At 38.6% G+C, this 12,192-nt stretch overlaps 1 long non-coding RNA gene across 1 annotated transcript in view; it reads right to left on the reverse strand.

The window, feature by feature from the left end:
• Positions 1,845-12,192, reverse strand: part of LOC110266563 — a 21,960-nt gene continuing 11,612 nt past the window's right edge. Inside the window, exon 3 of the long non-coding RNA XR_002353977.1 lies at positions 1,845-1,996. This is a non-coding gene — a long non-coding RNA (uncharacterized LOC110266563). The remainder of the gene's footprint in view (positions 1,997-12,192) is intronic.

A 12,192-nucleotide genomic window follows, 5' to 3' on the forward strand; every position in this document is an offset into this window, starting at 1 on the left:
CTTCAATATCCAAAGCAAAAACATAAGTCTAATAAACTATGAATGTAAAGAAAACCTAGATGAGGAGTAATTTCTATCTAGATTCAAATCTAAAAACTAAAAACTATCCTAATGAGAATGTGTGTTGAGTCTCGGTGTAACGACCCAACTTCCAAAACGTCATGATCGTACCGAAAGTAAGGCGTTACCAACTTGCTTTCCTTTATTAACTATTTACTATTGAGCCTCTAGTTCGATATCGCAATCCAGTTTTAGTAAAAATACCAGAAAATTTTGTTTTTATTTATCAAATCATATAGCAAACATCACCAAGTAATAATAATCATATAATCATTAGTAAATATTATACAAACAAATTCAAGTGTAACTTAGATACAACTCCTATCCCTCTTTATAAAATAAAATCTTAAGCAACAAAGGCGAGGCAATTCTATGAAAGCAACTCAATTAAAAAACTTAACTCAAAAATAAGGTCTAACAATCGCCCGCAGCTTCAAACTGAGTCTTAGAACCTGTATCACTGAAAGGGTGGAGGATTTTGGGGTGAGAACAAACCACACGTTCTCAGTAGGGAATGGGAATGCTGTAAAAGTAACGATTAACATGCAAATAATTAACATACTCAAGGAAACTATATTTTTATCAAACCCTTATGAAAATACTATTCTTGGTTTTACTTTAACTAATTACTTACCTTGTTCAAAGAAAATCTCTAAGCTCAAAACAAATTCCAAAATATAAAACTGGTCACATTAAGCATTTCTCAACCACCCAATTAATTTTCAATCACAACATCAATTCTTACTCATCATCATACATTCACCAACTAATAGCACTCACAAGAGATTCAATTCAACACACAAACAAGTCACAGCAAGGCAAACAACACAATCACAGGGAAGTACAACGAGCAAACCCAATCAAATGCAAATGCACAAACAAGGATGATGCATGTCTAGCCCTAGTGCAGGTAATTAGCTCATTTGTCGGTTACATACCCGCTCCCGACGTTAGCCGGAGTCCTTTGACTAGGTAAGGCTTCCCTGTTGGCAACACCCATCGCAAGAGTCCTTTGACTTGCGGGGCAAACCATTGCAAGAGTCCTTTGACTTGCATGGCGGCACTAACAACCCACTACAAGAGTTCTTTGACTTGCAGAGCGGAGCTAGTCTGCCCAACACACTCACTGTAGGAGTCCTTTGACTTACAGGAGCACACTCACATACACTCACTGTAAGAGTCCTTTGACTTACAGGAGCATATGCTAGTTATGTATTTTCTCGATACCTCTGTAAGAGTCCTCTAACTTACAGAATAGCATTATAGCTAAGTATCCCAGGGAAGCGCTCTTAGTGGTCGTACCACCATCTATCTGGCTGCCTTCACGCAGCAGATCATTACATAATCATTCTCATTATCATCATTCATTATCATTCTCATTATTCATCATCATATTCACATTCTTATGCAATATCTTTTTCTTTCTCTGTTCAATCATACTATACAAACTTTACATCTTTCACTTTTGTAATATCTTGGCTCAAGCCATTTCTCTTTACCATTCGTTCATAAAAATCTCAATCATCAATTCAGTTCATAATCTCTGCTATGGCAATCTTGAGTCAAGCCAACTTTAAAACTATCTTTCATTTTTAGTTCTCTATCAAAGACTCAAGAAAATCATTTATTTTTAAATTCATTAAACACTTTTCAAAACATAACCTTTCATTAGAAGTAATCAAATAAAACTCTTTTTCAAGTTTACTAACTTCCCAAAGACTCAAAAACCATCTCTCTTTATCATTCATATTCAAATATTATATAATCATTAAACTTCAAAAAATAATCCTTTATTTCGAACCCCAGGCATAACTCTCTTCATATTGAATAAATCTCAAAACATAACTTCTTTTATAAATAATTCAAACTTGAACATAAACCTTTTCTTGGTAATTCAAATTCAAAATAGTATAATTCTTTTCTTAACTAAATAAAACTCCAATAATATAATTTTCCAAGTTCAAATCTTCTAAAATTACTTTTCAAGTAAAACCTCAGATTTTTATGAAATTTCGGCAGCACCTCCCCTAAAACTCGGACTTAGCCACCCTTACGGGTTCTTTCTTTCTCAACAATTCAACAATCCCTTCTCAATAATTATCAAATACAAGACTCTCAAGCAACCAGAAAATCCACAATTCGCAATTCTCACATAACCCAACAATCCAATTTTCATTTCATCAATTCATAATTAAATTCATAAGTCATAGAATCCTTTCAAATTAAACTCAGTCAATTCTCCATCCGTTTATCAGCAACTATCATAACAGATTCTCAATAATTATCTCATCATAATTTAGTTTAAAAAACTAACATCCTTTCATCAATTAAAATCAGAATTTTCATAAACCATTCTTTAAAAGTAAATCAGTCCAGCTTCAAAGATTCATAACTAATATTCCAAACACCAACTTTTCATATTCCTAGTTATTTTTAAAGTTCTTTAGTTATTAGCAAAGTTACCATTTTATTCTAAAGATCACACTTTAGGAAAATATTTCAGTAATCGACCTTCAATCCTTTAACCGTTCTCAAAATCAACTCTAGTTAACCTTAAATCAACAATAACCACCAACTTGACATAATCGAATAAAATCCGAATTTCCAAGAGATCTGTTCGTCAAATAAACTTTAACTCGTTCTACAATTTTTTTATTTTCAATCTTGGTTCATTCAAACTCAATTCAATACTCCACACAAAATTATCTAATCAAATTATCATATCCAGTACATAACATTTTCCAAATCAGCTTGCAACAACGTCCATCATCTTCAAATAAATCTTAAATCAACAACCAAATCAAGAAATCAATGTAACCCGAAATTTAGGTAACAAGCATAGCCTCAAACCAAAATCAACCTCATCAATTAATCACTTACAACAATAAAACCAGCCACAATCACAGCCAAGTCAGAATCAATAAATCATGACACAGAAAATTAGTCCAACCATACAAAATTATTTATATACTCTTAAAATTTACTATATTATTTCAGAAAATCAGGTTCTCAAGACAGTTTAATCCCTTAAGTTCCAATCCTTCAATAACCACCAAAACCAATCCCAACTAGTCGCAAGTAAACTTCACAGCCGTTCCCATACATCAAATATCCAATTCAACATCAAACAAGACAATAATTCACTCAAAATCAGAATCTCAACCAATTCATCGCAGAATCAATAATTCAGTCACATTTCACAACTGCATTCAATTCTAATCATAATTCAAAATAATCGCTTCAACTAACTATTCTCAAACATATTTCAAACAATTCACATCAATTAATCAATTCTTAACCATTGTTAACCATTTGCACTTATCCAAATAACTTTGTAGGCATTCTAAATTAAAAACGTTAAATCTCCTACCTCAAAGTGTCGAAATCCATAGAAATTGGGAATGCTGCACTTATCAACAACAACTCTAATAGCAACCATATCATCTCAAAGTAGTAGCAGCAACAGTTTGGCATCTCCGATCACCAGCAGCAGCATTATTTCCGATCACTCTTCGCTCTCGCAGTAGTAACCACGGTGGCAACAAAATAGAGTTCAAATTCAATGGAGTTGGAAATGGAAATGAGTTCAATAGAATTGGAACTACAAATAGCTTACAATAAAATAACGGAGCAGCAACAACAGGGTTTCCGGGCAGCTCCAGTGGCGGTAATGGCTGAGCCAACATAAACAGTAGCAGAAACAGAGACTGAGCAAAGGACAATGGTTCCAACCTTCGTGAACTCTCTCTCTCACTGCAAATGGGCTTTCTAACAACAGCGGCTTCTGATCACAGCACAACAACCTGGCACGGTGAAGATCCTTTCTTTCTCTACTTTGCATGTATTATGCAATGTTGGTGACAGTAGCACCCAGCGAACCCTCCTCCTCCAGCGGCGGCTCCTTCGATGGCCCCAAGGTACGACGGCGATGGAAGGCACGGCGGCACAACTTCACGCAGTGGGTCGCACTCCTCCTTGCGTCACTGACTCGCGTCCTCCTTCCTGAACGTCGAGCGTTCTCTCTCTCCGCTGGTCCTCGACGGCGACGGCTCCAAGGGAGATGACGAGCAAGGACGACGGTGGCTCCTCATGGTGGTCGCTCTCCTTTCGGCGACGTCAGTGGCGGAATGGACTTGAGGGAAGACAAAACGGCGACTGGGCGGGGACGAACAGCGTGGCTTCGACGATGACACTCCTCGCGGCTCCACAAACGGTGACAAGGACGGTGGCGGTGGCGACGGCGCCTCCCTCCTCTCTGAATCTATCGTCTCTCTCTCTGTGGGTGTGGGTTTTTTGTGTATTGGTACGTGAAGGAGAAAGGGGGTGAAGGCTGTGTGTTTCAGAGGCTGAGGAAAGGGAAACAGTAGGGTTAGGGTTTCTGGGATTTGGGAATTAGTGTTTCTGATTCAATTTGGGAATTTGGGGTTAGAAATTAGGATTTTATAAAAGAATAAGGATAGGTAAATAATTTCTAGGAGTTCAAATTAATAACATAATTCATTCAAAATAGAATTTATTTAAATTAAATTATACAATTCTTCTTATTTTTCAATTATCAAAATTATAATTTCAATTGTACCAAATATCTAATAAAGATTATATAAAAATTCTAATTAATTTAAAATTCAATTATCATGAAACTCCATTTAATTACCTTTACTAAAATAATTTTTCTTAAAATAAAATTATCAACAAATAAAATAAATCACAAATAATTAATTATTTGATTTTCAAAAACTAGGGTTGTTACACTCTGCACGTATCCTGGCTCTAGTCTATGTTTCTGGGCCGAAAATTGGGTCAAAACTCGGCCCGAAATCACCCCCAGCATTTTCTGTTATTTTTGTAGATCGCGTAAGTCACGCATATGCGTCAGTCACGCGTGCACATCATTTGGCGAATTTTCTTGTCACGCGTACGCGTCAGGCACGTGCACGCGTCGTCTTGCAGAACTCCAATCCACGCGTACGCGTCTGGCACGTGCACGCGTCGCTGCAAATTTCTTCATATCGCGCGCACGCGTGAGCCATGCGTGCGCGTCGATGGTCGCTGGTTTTCTCCTTAGTTTCTTGTGTTCCTTCCATTTTTGCAAGCTTCCTCTCCATTCTCTAAGCCATTCCTATCGTATAAAACCTGAAACACTTAACACACGGATTACGGCATCGAATGGTATAAAAGAAAATTGAAATATACAAATTAAAGATCTCTAGGAAGCAAGTTTTCAACCATAGAACAAAACTAGGAAGGAATTGTAAAATCATGCAAATCATATGAATAAGTGGGTAAAGACTTGATGAAACCACTCAATTGAACACAAGATAAACCATAAAAAAGCGGTTTATCACATGGTCACTGGCATCACACATTAGTTCAAATGGTAATGTCCAGTCTGGTGCAGAAATGACTGGTGCTGTGACCAGCTTAGCTTTCAAAGTCTCAAACACCTACAGACACTCAGTGTCAAAGGTAAATGGCATGTCAGCAGCTAGCAGATTGCTCAGAGGTTTTGCAATTTTTGAAAAATTCTTAATAAACCTCCTATAGAATCCTGCATGCCCCAGAAAGCTTCTGATTGCTTTAACATTGGCAGGTGGAGGTAATTTTTCAATTACCTCTACCTTAGCTTGATCTACCTCTATTCCCTTTTTTGAAATTTTGTGTTCAAGGACAATTCCTTCAATCACCATAAAGTGACTTTTCTCCCAATTTAGAACCAGGTTAGTCTCTTGGCACCTTTTCAGAACAAGTGCTAGATGGTCAAGACAGGAGCTGAATGAGTCTCCAAATACTGAGAAGTCATCCATGAAGACTTCTAGAAATTTCTCTACCATATCAGAGAAGATAAAGAGCATGCACCTCTGAAAGGTTGTAGGTGCATTACACAGACCAAATGGCATCCTTCTGTAGGCAAATACTCCAGATGGACATGTGAATGTTGTTTTCTCTTAGTCCTGAGGATCTACTGCAATTTGGTTGTAACCTGAATAGCCATCCAAAAAGCAATAGTATTCATGGCCTGCTAGTCTCTCTAGCATCTGGTCTATGAATGGTAAAGGAAAATGATCCTTTCTGGTGGCTGTATTGAGCCTTCTGTAGTCAATACACATACACCACCTTGTAACTATTCTTGTAGGAACCAGTTCATTCTTTTCATTATGAACCACTGTCATGCCTTCCTTCTTGGGGACTGGTAGCACGAAATTGTTGATTCACAACACTTCTTCACAACTCCCCACGACTAACCAGCAAGTGCACTGGGTCGTCCAAGTAATACCTTACGTGAGTAAGGGTCGATCACACGGAGATTGTCAGCTTGAAGCAAGCTATGGTCATCTTGTAAATCTCAATCAGGCGGATTCAAATGGTTATGAGGTTTTGATAATTAAAATATAAATAAAATATAAAATAAGATAGAGATACTTATGTAATTCATTAGTGGGAATTTCAGATAAGCATCTAGAGATGCTTTGTTGCTTCTGAACTTCTGCTTTCCTACTGCCTTCTTCCAATCATGCGCTACCTCCTTCCATGGCAAGCTGTATAATCCTCTCGGATGAAAACAAATCCATGTGCGCTGTCACCGCACGGCTAATAATCTGTCGGTTCTCGCTAGCATCGGAATAGGACCATTGTCCTTTTGTACACTGTCACTGCACCCAACATTCGCAAGTTTGAAGCTCATCACAGTCATCCCTTCCCAGATCCTACTCGAAATACCACAGACAAGGTTTAGACTTTTCGGATTTCAGGAATGTTGCTAATGGTTCTAGCCTATACCACGAAGATACTAATCTCACGGACTCGGTCCGTGTATTAGATATCCAAGAGAATATACTCTGGCTGTCGTCCAATGACTACGTTGAATATCATGTAGACCGCTTGTGGTTGTCAGGCACACGGATCTTGGCTAAGCGAGTAACGAAGATTGGGTGATTGTCATGGGTCACCCCTTCATTCTGACTTAACTGAATTAAGAATAAGAGTATATCTTAGAGAAGAAGTAGGCGTGAATTGATTGAAAAAAATAGTACTTGCATTAATTCGTGAAGAACAGCAGAGCTCCACACCTTAATCTATGGGTGTAGAAACTCCACTGTAGAAAATACATAAGTGAAAAAGGTCTAAGCATGGCCGTGAGGCCAGCCTCCCAATGTAACATAAGATGATCAAAAGATCAAAAGATAGAAGTTCTAAAGATATAAAATAAACCTCTAAAAGTAGTTTTTATACTAAACTAGTAACCTAGGGTTATAGAAAATGAGTAACTAAGTGCAGATACTGCAGAAATCCACTTTCGGGGCCCACTTGGTGTGTGCTTGGGCTGAGCATTGAAGCTTTTTCGTGCTTAGCCTGTTCCTGGAGTTAAACGCCAGCTTTGGTGCCAGTTTGGGTGTTTAACTCCAATTCTGGTGCCAGTTTGGGCGTTTTACGCTAGAACTTTTAGGCTGACTTTGAACGCCAGTTAGGGACATCAAATCTCGGACAAAGTATAGACTATTATATATTTCTGGATAGCCCAAGATGTGTTCTTTCCAACGCAATTAAGAGCGTGCCAATTCAGCTTCTGTATCTCGAGAAAATCCACTTCGAGTGAAGGAGGGTCAGAATCCAACAACATCTGCAGTCCTTTTTCAGCCTCTGAATCAGATTTTTGCTCAGGTCCCTCAATTTCAGTCAGAAAATACCTGAAATCATAGAAAAACACACAAACTCGTAGTAAAGTCCAGAAATGTGAATTTTGCATAAATACTAATAAAATTATAGTAAAAACTAACTAAAATATACTAAAAACTATGTAAAAATAATGCCAAAATGAATGGTAACAGCAAGTTCAGTGGAATCTCTGTGGTTTCTATATGAGCCTCAGATTCCTTTGGTTCCTCATTAGGAAACTCCTTAGTGGCCAGTGGACGTCCATGGAGGTCTTCCTCACTGGAAATCACTGCCTTTTGACTCTCTCCAGGTTCGGCTATGTTGAACGTGTAGATGGCCTTGCACTCTCTCTTTGGATTCTCTTCTGTATTGCTTGGGAGAGTACTAGGAGGGAGTTCAGTAACTTTCTTACTCAGCTGACCCACTTGTGCCTCCAAATTTCTAATGGAGGACCTTGTTTCATTCATGAAACTTTGAATGGTCTTAGTTAGATCAGAGACTATGGTTGCTAAGTCAGAGAAACTCTGCTTAGAATTCTCTGTCTATTGCTGAGAAGATGATGGAAAAGGTTTGCTATTGCTAAACCTGTTTCTTCCACCATTATTATTATTGAAACCTTGATTAGGCTTCTGTTGATCCTTCCATGAGAGATTAGGATGATTCCTCCATGAAGGATTGTAGGTGTTTCCATAGAATTCTCCCATGTAATTCACTTCTTCCATTCCAAGATTCTCAGGATCATAAGCTTCTTCTTCAGAGAAAGTGGTATGCGAAATTGTTACTCTGAGGTTGTAAAATTTGTTGTTCGTTCTCTCCCTGGTAATGGCTCCAAAAACGTGTGCACAGTACCATGGTCCAAGGGAGAGGTCATTCTTGGAGTTGAACGCCAGTTTGTAACGTGTTTCTAGCGTTCAACTCTGGCTTGTGATGTGTTTCTGGCATTTAACTCCAGACTGCAGCATAGAACTGGCGTTCAACGCGCTTTTGCATCATCTAAACTCGGCCAAAATATGGACTATTATATATTTCTAGAAAGCCCTGGATGTCTACTTTCCAACACAATTAGAAGCGCGTCATTTTGATTTCTGTAGCTCCAGAAAATCCACTTTTAGTGCAGGGAGGTCAGAATCCAACAACATCAGCAGTCCTTCTTCTACCTCTGAATCTGATTTCTGCTCAAGTCCCTCAATTTCAGCCAGAAAATACCTAAAATCACAGAAAAACACACAAACTCATAGTAAAGTCCAGAAATGTGAATTTAACATAAAAATTAATAAAAACATCCCTAAAAGTAACTAGATCCTACTAAAAATAATGCCAAAAGGCGTATAAATTATCCGCTCATCACAACACCAAACTTAAATTGTTGCTTATCCCCAAGCAACTGAAAATCAAATAGGATAAAAAGAAGAGAATATACTATAAATTCCAAACTATCAATGAAACATAGCTCCAATCAGATGAGCGGGACTTGTAGCTTTTTGCCTCTTGAATAGTTTTGGCATCTTACTTTATCCATTGAAGTCCAGAATGATTGGCATCTATAGGAACTCAGAGTTCAGATAGTGTTATTGATTCTCCTAGTTTAGTATGTTGATTCTTGAACACAGCTACTTTATGAGTCTTGGCCGTGGCCCTAAGAACTTTGTTTTCCAGTATTACCACCGGATACATAAATGCCACAGACACATAACTGGGTGAACCTTTTCAGATTGTGACTCAGCTTTGCTAAAGTCCCCAATTTGAGGTGTCCAGGGTTTTTAAGCACACTTTTCTTTTTGCTTTGGACCTTGACTTTAACCGCTCAGTCTCAAATTTTCACTTGACACCTTCACGCCACAAGCACATGGTTAGGGACAGCTTGGTTTAGCCGCTTAGGCCAGGATTTTATTCCTTTAGGCCCTCCTATTCACTGATGCTCAAAGCCTTGGGATCCTTTTTATTACCCTTGCCTTTTGGTTTTAAGGGTTACTGGCTTTTTGCTCTTGCCTCTTGGTTTTAAGAGCTTTTGGCTTTTTCTGCTTGCTTTTTCTTTTTCTTTCTCTTTTTTTTCGCCATTTTTCTTCTCTCTTTTTTTTTCTGCAAGCTTTTTGTATTCACTACTTTTTCTTGCTTCAAGAATCATTTTTATGATTTTTCAGATTATCAAATAACATTTCTCCTTATCATCATTCTTTCAAGAGCCGACATATTTAACATTCTTAAACAACAACTTCAAAAGACATATGCACTGTTCAAGCATTCATTTAGAAAACAAAAAGTATTGTCACCACATCAATATAATTAAACTAAGTTCAAGGATAAATTCAAAACTCATGTACTTCTTGTTCTTTTGAATTAAAAATATTTTTCATTTAAGAGAGGTGATGGATTCATATTCATTACTTTAAGGCATAGACACTTAGACACTAATGATCATGTAATAAAGACACAAACATAGATAAACATTTAACATAAGAAAAAAAAACAAAAAATTTAAGAACAAGGAATGAGTCCACCTTAGTGACGGTGGCGTTTTCTTCTTGAGGAACCAAGGATATCCTTGAGCTCTTCTATGTCTCTTCCTTGTCTTTGTTGCTCCTCCCTCATTGCTCTTTGATTTTTTCTAATTTCATGAAGGATGTTGGAGTGCTCTTTGATGTTCCACCCTTAGTTACTCCCAATAATTGTGTGGAGGAAAATGTATCCCCTGAGGTATCTCAGGGATCTCTTGATTTACAGTCAAATGTTCTACCACTGAGCTATAGACCCTTGATGGAAGCTTTTGTCTTCCCTTTCCTCTTTCTAGAGGTTTCTCCGGCCTTAGGTGCCATCAATGGTTATGGAAAAAAAAAAGCAATGTTTTTTCCACACCAAACTTAGAATGTTTGCTCGTCCTCGAGCAAAAGAAGAAAGGAATAGAAGAAGAAGAAGATATAGAAGAATCTAGGATTATGAGGAGGGAAGGTGGGGATCCTGTGGGGTCCACAGATCCTGAGATGATCCTGTGAGGTCCACAGATCTTGAGGTGTCAAGGATTTACATCCCTGCACCAATTAGGCATGTAAAATGCTTTTGCATGCAATTCTGGCGTTTAAACGCCGAACTGATGCTTGTTCTGGCGTTCAGCGCCCAGATGCAGCATATTTCTGGCGTTGAACGCCAGCCAGATGCTTGTTTCTGGCGTTCAGCGCCAGCTCTTCCTCAGTGTACATTTCTGGCGTCTGAACACCAGGATGCTGCTTGTTTCTGGCGTTCAGCACCCAGATGCAGCATGTTTCTGGCGTTGAACGCCAGCTTCATGCTTGTTTCTGGCGTTCAGCGCCAGCTCTATGCTCTGTTCTGGCGTTGAACGCCAGCCAGATGCTCCTTACTGGCGTTTGAACGCCAGTGAACTCCTCCTCCAGGGTGTGCTGTTTTTCATGCTGTTTTTTATTTTTCTTCAATTTTTTCAGTTGTTTTTGTGACTCCACATGATCATGAACCTATGAAGACATATAACTAATAAAAAATATAATTAAATAAAAATTGGGTTGCCTCCCAACAAGCGCTTCTTTAATGTTAATAGCTTGACAGTGGGCTCTCATGGAGCCTCACAGATGTTCAGAGCATTGTTGAGACTTCCCAACACCAAACTTAGAGTTTGGATATGGGAGTTCAACACCAAACTTAGAGTTTGATTGTGGCCTCCCAACACCAAACTTAGAGTTTGACTGTGGGGGCTCTGGTTGACTCTATTTTTTGAGAGAAGCTTTCTGTGCCTCTTTTCCATGTTTACAGAAGGATGTCCTTGAGTTTTAAACTCAAGGGATTCCTCATTTAATTGAAGGACTAGTTCACCTCTGTTAACATCAATCACAGCTCTTGCTGTGGCTAGGAAGGGTCTTCCAAGGATGATGGATTCATCCTCATCCTTCCCAGTATCTAGGATTATGAAATCAGCAGGGATGTAAAGGCCTTCAACCTTTACTAACGTGTCCTCTACTTGTCCATAAGCCTGTTTTCTTGAGTTGTCTGCCATCTCTAATGAGATTTTAGCAGCTTGCACCTTAAAGATTCCAAGTTTCTCCATTACAGAGAGTGGCATGAGGTTTATTCCTGACCCAAGGTCACATAGAGCCTTGTCAAAGGTCATGGTGCCTATGGTACAAGGTATTAGGAACTTTCCAGGATCCTGTTTCTTCTGAGGCAATCTCAGTTAATCCAATGCATTTAGTTCATTGGTGAACAGGGGAGGTTCATCTCCCCAAGTCTCTTTACCAAATAAATTAGCATTCAGCTTCATGATTACACCAAGGAACTTGGCAACTTGCTCTTCAGTAACATCTTCATTCTCTTCAGAAGAGGAGTACTTTTCAGAGCTCATGAATGGCATAAGGAGGTTCAATGGAATCTCTATGGTCTCTAGATGAGCCTCAGATTCCTTTGGTTCCTCATAGGAAAACTCCTTATTGATCACTGGACGTCCCAGGAGGTCTTCCTCCTTAGGATTCACGTCCC

Source organism: Arachis ipaensis, chromosome B09, assembly GCF_000816755.2.
Source record: "Arachis ipaensis cultivar K30076 chromosome B09, Araip1.1, whole genome shotgun sequence".
NCBI classification, from domain to species: Eukaryota; Viridiplantae; Streptophyta; class Magnoliopsida; order Fabales; family Fabaceae; genus Arachis; species Arachis ipaensis.